The sequence below is a fragment of the Neoarius graeffei genome, chromosome 16 (assembly GCF_027579695.1).
Source record: "Neoarius graeffei isolate fNeoGra1 chromosome 16, fNeoGra1.pri, whole genome shotgun sequence".
Classification (NCBI taxonomy): Eukaryota; Metazoa; Chordata; class Actinopteri; order Siluriformes; family Ariidae; genus Neoarius; species Neoarius graeffei.
In genome coordinates, this window is record NC_083584.1 from 61,756,007 (window position 1) to 61,765,904 (window position 9,898).

The following is a 9,898-nucleotide window of genomic DNA, read 5'->3' on the forward strand; positions in this document are numbered from 1 at the left end:
CAAAGTCACCATGTTCCAACACATCTACGTACATGTACAGTATAGATCAGGAAGTGAAAGCTGAAATTCTCATCTATCGTCTCATATTCAACTTTTGATCTCAAACCCAAATGTGTTGACTTCAGTGTAAAGTAAAAGCAAAAGAATTGGCTTTGCCATTCCAATACTTTCAGAGGGCACTGTATAAAGATCCTGTATGTGTAGGCGTAGGTGTACGAGTGTGTGTGTGTGTGTGTGTGTGTGTGTATCATGTGCTGTTCTACTGTATGTGCGGTTCTCTCAGTTCGGTTGAATCATAAGATGGTCACGTTACAGGAGCAGCTCGTGAGGACCGGGCCGGCTAATCCTACTACAGAAAGAAAGACGGCGCGAGCGATAGACAGACAGAGAGGTTAGTGTTAGCTTTCACGCAGCAGCTTGTTGACCCACAAACTCGATCAATTGAACCCTTGATAGTCAATGCTCCCTGATGACCTGACCACACTGTGGAACTTGTGAATTCCAGGACCAGAGGATAACGAAACCACAATAAAGTGTCTATAGTTATTCATAAACTTGAAATTAAGTTCCTGTATTCCAACAGAAATACATTTACAAATGTTATCCAGGGGTTTGTAGATCTAATCTAATCTAATCTAATCTAATCTAATCTAATCTAATCTAATCTAATCTAATCTAATCTAATCTAATCTAATCTAATCTAATCTAATCTAAGGGGACTGCTATTTAAATATTAAAGCCCAATTTTATATCAGAAATCACCATTGCATTTCATGTTAATTAGTATCTTGCAGTCGTGTCACACTGAAATACGGTGGCATGCAAAAGTTTGGGCACCCTTGCTGAAAATGTCTGTTACTGTGAATAGTTAAGTGAGCAGAAGATGAACTGATCACCAAAAGGCATAAAGGTAAAGACGAGACATTTCTTTTCAGCGTTTTCTGCAAGATTTGTGTATTATTTTTGTTTTGTGAAATTGGAGAGTGAAAAAAAGAAAAGGAACACCATGCGAAAGTTTGGGCACCCCAATACATTTGAGTTCTCAGGTAACTTTTACCAAGGTTCCAGACCTTAATTAGCTTATTGAGCTGTGGCTTGTTCAAATTCTTCGTTAGGAAATGTCAGATGATGCAGATTTCAAAGCTGTATAAATTCTCTGTCTCCTCAAACTTGTCTCTAAAATCAACCGCCTTGGGCTCCTCTAAGCAACTCCCTCGCATTCTGAATAATAAAATAATTGATGCTCACAAAGCAGGAGAAGGCTACAAGAACATAGTAAAGTGTTTTCAGGTAGCTGTTTCCTCAAATTGTAATGTTATTAAGAAATGGCAGTTTACAGAAACAGTGGAGATCAAGGTGAGGTCTGGAAGATGAAGAAAACTTTCTGAAAGAACTGCTCGTTGGATTGCTAGAAAGGCAAATAAAACCCCTGTTTGACTGCAAAAGACCTTCAGAAAGATTGAGCAGACCCTGGAGTGGTGGTGCACTGTTCTACTATGCAGCGACACCTGAACAAATATGACCTTCATGAGAGAGTCATCAGAAGAAAAACTTTCCTGCATCCTAGCCACAAAATTCAGCGTCTGAAGTTTGCAAATGAACATCTAAATAAGCCTGATGCATTTTGGAAACAAGTCCTGTGGACTGATGAAATCAAAATAGAACTTTTTGGCCACAATGCGCAAAGGTATGTTTGGAGAAAAAAAGGATGCCAAATTCCAGGAAAAGAACACCTCTCCAACTCTGAAGCATGGGTGTGGATGGATCATGCTTTGGGGTTGTGTTGCAGCCGGTGGCACAGGGCACATTTCATTGGTCGAGGGAAGCATGGATTCGAATAAATACCAGCAAATTCTGGAAGCAAACATCACACCATCTGTAAAAAAGTTGAAGTTAAAAAGAGGACGGGTCCTACAATAAGACGATGATCCAAAACACACCTCAAAATCTACAATGGAATACCTCAAGAAGCCCAAGCTGAAGGTTTTGCCCTGGCCCTCACAGTCGCCTGGCCTAAACATCATTGAAAATCTGTGGATAGATCTCAGAAGAGCAGTGCATGCAAGACAGCCCAAGAAACTTATAGAACTGGCAGCCTTTTGCAAGGACGAATGTGTGAAAATCCCCCAGGTAAGAACTGAAAGATTATTAGCTGGCTACAAAAAGTGTTTACAAGCTGTGATACTTGCCAAAGGGGGTGTTACTAGGTACTAACCATGCAGGGTGCCCAAACTTTTGCTTCAGGCCCTTTTCCTTTTTTGTCATTTTGAAAATGTAAAAGATGAAAATAAAAAATTGTTTGTGCTTAAAATATAAAGGGAATGAGTCATCTTTAACTTTATGCCTTTTGGAGATCATTTCATCTTCAACTTGCTTAACTGTTAACAGTAACAGCAATTTTGACCAGGGGTGCCCAAACTTTTGCATACCACTGTACAATCATGATCCAATCACAGCCTTAGGTCATATTCGGGGGTGTGGCTGCAATCAGAGAAGGTATAGAACGCATCATTTTCCAAGAGCCGTTACCCTCCATGTTTATCGCTTCTTGATTTTTGTATTCCAACTGCACTGATGACTGATCCCTTATTCTTGATGCTTTTCAAAATTGGTACTAAAATATCATAAACAGAATAATTTATCCAAAAACCAGCTGTTTTTCTGCTGTTTTGGGAATTGATCATGGAAAAAAAATATATATGGACCTCTTCAATAATGACATGTTTTTATATACTAGTACAAATATTATAGGTAAGCAAGACAAATAATTTGCATTTATATTAATATATTACAGTATATTAGTACATTATGGTTGGCTGATTGGATAATGGCATGAATGATGTCCAGGTGTTCCTCATAAAGTGGCCGGTGAGTGTGTACATAATTATGTGTATATACAGTGGCATGCAAAAGTTTGGGCACCCTTGCTGAAAATGTCTGTTACTGTGAATAGTTAAGTGAGCAGAAGATGAACTGATCTCCAAAAGGCATAAAGGTAAAGACGAGACATTTCTTTAATATTTTCCACAAGATTACATTTTTATTTCCATCATTTACAGGCGTAAAATACCAAAAAAGGAAAAGGGCCCGAAGCAAAAGTTTGGGCACCCTGCATGATTAATACCTAGTAACACCCCCTTTGGCAAGTATTACTGTACAGCTTGTAAACACTTTTTGTAGCCAGCTAATAATCTTTCAGTTCTTACCTGGGGGATTTTCACACATTCGTCCTTGCAAAAGGCTGCCAGTTCTACAAGTTTCCTGGGCTGTCTTGCATGCACTGCTCTTTTGAGATCTATCCACAGATTTTCAATGATGTTTAGGTCAGGGGACTGTGAGGGCCAGGGCAAAACCTTCAGCTTGTGCCTCTTGAGGTATTCCATTATAGATTTTGAGGTGTGTTTTGGATCATCGTCTTATTGTAGGACCCGTCCTCTTTTTAACTTCAACTTTTTTACAGATGGTGTGATGTTTGCTTCCAGAATTTGCTGGTATTTATTCGAATCCGTGCTTCCCTCGACCAATGAAATGTGCCCTGTGCCACCGGCTGCAACACAACCCCAAAGCATGATCAATCCACACCCATGCTTCAGAGTTGGAGAGGTGTTCTTTTCCTGGAATGTGGCACCCTTTTTTCTCCAAACATACCTTTGCACATTGTGGCCAAAAAGTTCTATTTTGATTTCATCAGTCCACAGGACTTGTTTCCAAAATGCATCAGGCTTGCTTAGATGTTCATTTGCAAACTTCAGACACTGAATTTTGTGGCTAGGACGCAGGAACGGTTTTCTTCTGATGACTCTCCCATGAAGGTCATATTTGTTCAAGTGTCGCTGCATAGTAGAACAGCGCACCACCACTCCAGGGTCTGCGAAATCTTTCTGAAGGTCTTTTGTGTTGAGTTGGGTTCTTTTACAACACATTAATAATCACAAGACTGGGTTTTAACGTGGCTTCACTTTACGGGTACACTCTTCCACTCCACATAAAACACTGATGCATCCCTATGCAACATACAGGAATTCCCCGTGGGACAGCCCCCTAGTGTCCTGGCATGTGTTTGCACGTAAATCACACCACATCTCCCCTTCTGAGAATTGTTTTAACTAAACATTGAACTATAACCTCATTTGTATTAATCTGTTAACCTTACAGTTATCACCATTGAGTTTACATCCTATAAAATTCTGTTCAAAATGCTTACACAATATGCTGACCACTCTGAAACACATTCTTACAATTAAGAAGGTAACCTTACTATAGTCACACATATTTAGGCCATCTTAAACTTTAACTGTAGGCCACTGAAATCAACATAACCCATATTTCTGTTTCTTTTAAACTTTTCTCCGATTATCTCACCGGATCACTTTGTATAGCATTCAGCATAACCGCATACAACATCATACAACATTTCTTTTTTTTTTCTTTTTTTTCACATTGGTTTGTTTTCTACACTCAAGCTTCACAAGTCCAGTCTTTCTGGCTTGATGACAGGTCTGCCTGACCTGGTTCGGATGATTGGAGGAGACCCTTGTGACCCCTCTGTGGACACCGCAACAGTGTCATGGGCAGTGTCCTGCAGGTCTGCCTCGGCAGCTTGGTCCTGTCTCTTGTCGCTGTTGTCGGACGCCATGGGCACAAGGTGGCGGCGATTTCTCCTGATGGTGCCCTGGGGTCCACTGACCAGGTAAGATCTGGGTGTCTCGTGTGCAGATGTGACAGTACCTGGTGTTTTGGTGTCTGTAACCCACACACGATCTCCTGGAGACAGATGAGGGAGATTTCTCACTCTGTGTCTGTGGTCGTAGTTGCTCGCATCCACCCATCTTCTCTCTCTCTCCTTGCTCTGCACTGCTCGTAGATCTGGGATGGCTGGCTCGAGCACTGCAGGAAATGAAGGCACTGTGGTGCGCAGCCTCTGGCCCATGAGCAGCTGGGCTGGGCTGAAGCCATTGCTCAGGGGGTTGCTCCTGTAGGCCAGCAGCGCACGGTAAGGATCAGATGCTTTCTTCAGCAGGTTTTTGATGGTTTGGACAGCACGCTCGGCCTCACCGTTGCTTTGAGGATATCTCGGGCTGCTTGTCACGTGCTCGAACTCGTACTCTGCTGCGAATACTGACATTTGTGCACCTGAAAACTGTGGCCCATTGTCTGTAATTAAAGTTTCAGGTATGCCATGCCTGGCAAAAATGGACTTGAGGTGCACTATGACATCTGCACACCTAGTCGGGCTCAGCTGTGCAATCTCGATGTACCTAGAGAAATAGTCCACAACAAGTAAGTAGTTAGTGTTCTTTAGTGTAAACAGGTCAGCCCCAAGCTTCTGCCATGGCCTGTCTGGCAGCTTGGTAGGCATGAGAGGCTCGGCTGCGTTGGTTCGTTCTTTGACACATGCAGCACATTTCAGCACCAGCTCTCCGATCTGGCTGCTGAGCCCCGGCCACCACACTGATTGCTTGGCACGCTCTCGACACTTGACTACCCCCTGGTGCCCCTCGTGAATCTTCTCCAGCACACTGTTCCTCATCACTGAGGGGATCACTAGTCTAGTGCCCCGCAGTAACAGTCCATTGTGTGTGCTGAGGACGGCTCTTTCCGCCCAGTAGGGTCTCACCAGAGAGTCCAGTCTGCTGCAATCTGGCCAGCCCTCCGCACAGTATCTCATCACCTCGGAACAGATGCTGTCTGTGCTCAGCTGTTTGCGCAGCTCTGACAGGTAAGCCTCGCTTGCTGGCAAGTTTGCCAACACAGAGTCCACGTAAATGTTTGTCTCTTCCATCAGGCCATCCCCATCTGTGACTCCACCAGACTTCAGCGGAGCCAGAGAGAGTGTCTGCAGTTGTGAGGCTTTTCCCTGGAACGTGTGTGATGGTGTACCTGTATCTCATGAGTCTCATCCTGAATCTCTGTATTCTAGGAGGAAGTGTGTCCAGTGCTTGTCCACCTAGCAGGCTCACGAGGGGCTTGTGGTCAGTCTCCAGCTCGAAGTGAAGGCCGATGATGAAGTTGCTGAACCTTTCGCATGCCCAGGTCAGGGCCAGCGCTTCTTTTTCCACCTGAGCGTACCTCTGCTCCGTGGTCGTGAGTGCTCTGGATGCATATGCCACCGGCGCCCAGGTGCCCTGCTGTTCCTGAAGAAGAACTCCCCCTAGCCCATATGATGAGGCGTCGGCTGAGATTTTCAGGTTTTTGTTTGGGTCATACAGCTGCAGCACCAGGGTGGACGACAGCTCCTTCTTGAGACTGGTGAATGCTTTGTTTTGCTCTGGGCCCCAGTACCACTGGTTCTTTTTCGACAGCAAGTCCCTAAGAGCTTTGTCTTTTTCAGCTAGGTTGGGCATGAATTTGCCTAGCTGGTTCACCATGCCCAGGAAGCTCCTGAGCTCGCTGATGTTCTGTGGCGGATCCATCTCTTGCACGGCGCGTGTCTTTTCAGGGTCCGGGCTTATTCCCTCTGGCGATAAGACGTAGCCGAGGAACTTCACCATCGTCTTGCTGAATTCACACTTAGCTGTGTTCAGAGTGATGCCTGCCTCCTGTGCCCTCTGCAGAACTGCGTGCACACGGGCGTCGTGCTCAGCTTGCATGGACCCCCATATGAAGACATCGTCCATGTAGCAGACGACTCCTTCCAACCCCTCCGTCACCTTCACCATCCAGTTCTGAAAGTGTTCCGGCGCAGACGTGATGCCGAATGGTAGGCGGTTGTAGAAGTAGCGTCCGAATGGGGTGATGAATGTTGTGTAGTGGGCACAGTCTTTAGTCAGTGGGATTTGCCAAAACCCCATGTTGGCGTTGATCTTTGAGAAGACCTTTGCCCCTGAGAGCATGCCCAGGGTCTGGTCCACTGACAGGAGGATGAACTTTTCCCTGCATACGGCTTCATTCAGAGGAGAGAGGTCGACGCAGATTCGGACCTCATCTTTAGACTTCTTTGGCGTCACCACCATGCCGGAGCACCACTCAGTTGGTTCTTCAATCCGGCTGATGACTCCGAGCTGCTCCATGCACTGGAGCTCCTGCTTTACTTTTCCCATCAGAGGCAGTGAGACACGTCGTGGCACTTTCAGAGACACGGGCTTGGCGTCAGGTCTGAGCTTAATGGTGTATGGCTGCTGTACTAGTCCTAGCCCATCACACAGCTTTGGGTAAGTCTGCTTTACTGAGTCCAAGTCTATGCTGTCTATCCTCGCCACCAATCTGAGGTTGACTGATGCAGGTCTGCTCAGCAGAGCTGTGTTCAGGTGTTTCACTATGTACACATCCTCTGTGGTGTGTTTGTCCCCACAGTGCAGCACTTCTCTGGCTACTCCAACTACAGACAGTGGCACATGCCCAGGCCCAAACAACGCTTTGTTGCCTGGTGTGAGGCTGCTGGATGCCCCACCACATATCTGTCTGTACACCTGCTCGGGTATGACAGTAACGTCAGCCCCTGTGTCTATCTTGAATTTCACATTAGTGTCTCTGATCGTTAAGTCAACTGTCCATGCCTGTTTGCCTGCGTCAACAGTGCCAAGGAATATGTCTTCATCTGTGTCCACTGAGACTGCACTCACACCCTTGGTAGACTTGCACACTTTACTGTAATGTCCACGTTTCCCACAGTTATGGCAATCTGCATTCTTTGCTGGGCAACTGAATTTGGCATGAAATGGTGTCTTACCGCATCTCTGGCATGACTGTCCTGCCCCGTGTGTGTCGTGCTTGTCCTTGGTCTGCTTAGCTGGCTGTTTTTTGTTTTTCCAGGCTGGCTTTTTCCCTTTGTTGCTGTGCACTGCGTCCACTGTCGCTTTGTTTGAATGTGTTGTATCTTCTTGGATGTCTGATTGTTGCCGTTTAATGTCCTCCGCTTGCCTGACCATGTTGATGGCTTTCGCTAAGTCCAGCTTTCTCTCCATCTGCATTTTCTGTGAGAGTGCACTGTCTTTTATGCCCACCACGATCCGGTCACGCAGCAGCTCCTCGCAAAGTGCACCTTATTCGCAGTCTTCAGCGAGTGCATACAAGGCTGTGATGAACGAGTCTGCCGATTCGGTTGGCCCTTGCACTCGCATGTTGAATTTGGCTCGCTGGTATATCACATTCTTTTTAGGCACGAAAAAGTTTGTAAAGCCGTCCTTGACTGAGCTGTATACAAGTCTTTGTTCGTCCGTTAAACATAGCCCCTTCAACACATCATCTGCCTCGTCCCCCATGCAGTATATAAGCGTGTTCACCTGATTAGCTTGCGATGACTTGTCCAAGTCACTGGCCACTCGGAAGCGTTCAAAACGTCTTATCCACTTTTCCCAGTCATGTGGCTTCGAAAAGTCGAAGGATTATGGAGGGTTTATTGAGAACGTAGCTGAAGCATTAGCACGTGCTTGAGCCTGTGGAATGGCTTGCTGCTGCTGCGCTGCTGCTGGTCCTGGCTCCTCGTGCGACATGCTAAACTGCTTGACTAACTAAAGTAACTTTACTGACTAAACTTTACTTTCTTCTCATATAAACACATTCACTTTCCTACCCTTTACCGACGAGCCACTTCTGACACCATGTCGAGTTGGGTTCTTTTACAACACATTAATAATCACAAGACTGGGTTTTAACGTGGCTTCACTTTACGGGTACACTCTTCCACTCCACATAAAACACTGATGCATCCCTATGCAACATACAGGAATTCCCCATGGGACAGCCCCCTAGTGTCCTGGCATGTGTTTGCACATAAATCACACCACATTTTGCAGTCAAACAGGGGTTTTTATTTGCCTTTCTAGCAATCCAACAAGCAGTTCTTTCAGAAAGTTTTCTTCATCTTCCAGACCTCACCTTGAGCTCCACTGTTTCTGTTAACTGCCATTTCTTAACATTACAATCTGAGGAAACAGCTACCTGAAAACACTTTGCTACATTCTAGTTACCTTCTCCTGCTTTGTGAGCATCAATTATTTTATTATTCAGAATGCGAGGGAGCTGCTTAGAGGAGCCCGTGGCTGTTGATTTTAGAGACAAGTTTGAGGAGTCAAAGAATTTAAACAGCTTTGAAATCTGCATCATCTGACCTTTCCTAACGAACAATTTGAACAAGCCACAGCTCAATAAGCTAATTAAGGTCTGGAACCTTGGTAAAAGTTAACTGAGAACTCAAATGTATTAGGGTGCCCAAACTTTTGCATAGTGATCCTTTTCTTTTTTCACTCTCCAGTTGTACAAAACAAAAATAATACACAAATCTCGTATAAAACGCTGAAAAGAAATGTCTTGTCTTTACCTTTATGCCTTTTGGTGATCAGTTCATCTTCTGCTCACTTAACGATTCACAGTAACAGACATTTTCAGCAAGGGTGCCCAAACTTTTGCATGCCACGGTCTTCTTCTTCTTCTTTTGGTTGCTCCCGATTAGGGGTCGCCACAGCGGATCTTTCGTCTCCATTGCTCCCTGTCTTCCGCATCCTTCTCTACCACACCTGCCACTTTCATGTCCTCTCTCACCACATCCATGTATCTCCTCTTTGGCCTTCCTCGTTTTCGTGTGCCTGGCAGCTCCATCCTCAACATTCTCCTTCCCACATGCTCTGCATCTCTTCTCAGGATGTGCCCATACCATCTCAGTCTCATCTCTCTTAGCTTAATTCCCAAGCTCTCCACATGTGCTGTCCCTCTGATGTGTTTGTTCCTTATCCTATCCAACCTCGTCATTCCCATTGCAAACCTTAACATCCTCAACTCCACCACCTCCAACTTTGCCTCCTGTTTCTTCGTTAAGCGTACGTCTCCAATCCATACATCACAGCTGGTCTCACTACTCTCTTATACATCTTACCTTTCACTTTTGCTGGGACTTTCCTATCACAAATGACTCCCGAAATCCTTCTCCAACTGCTCCACCCTGCCTGCACTCTCTTTCTCA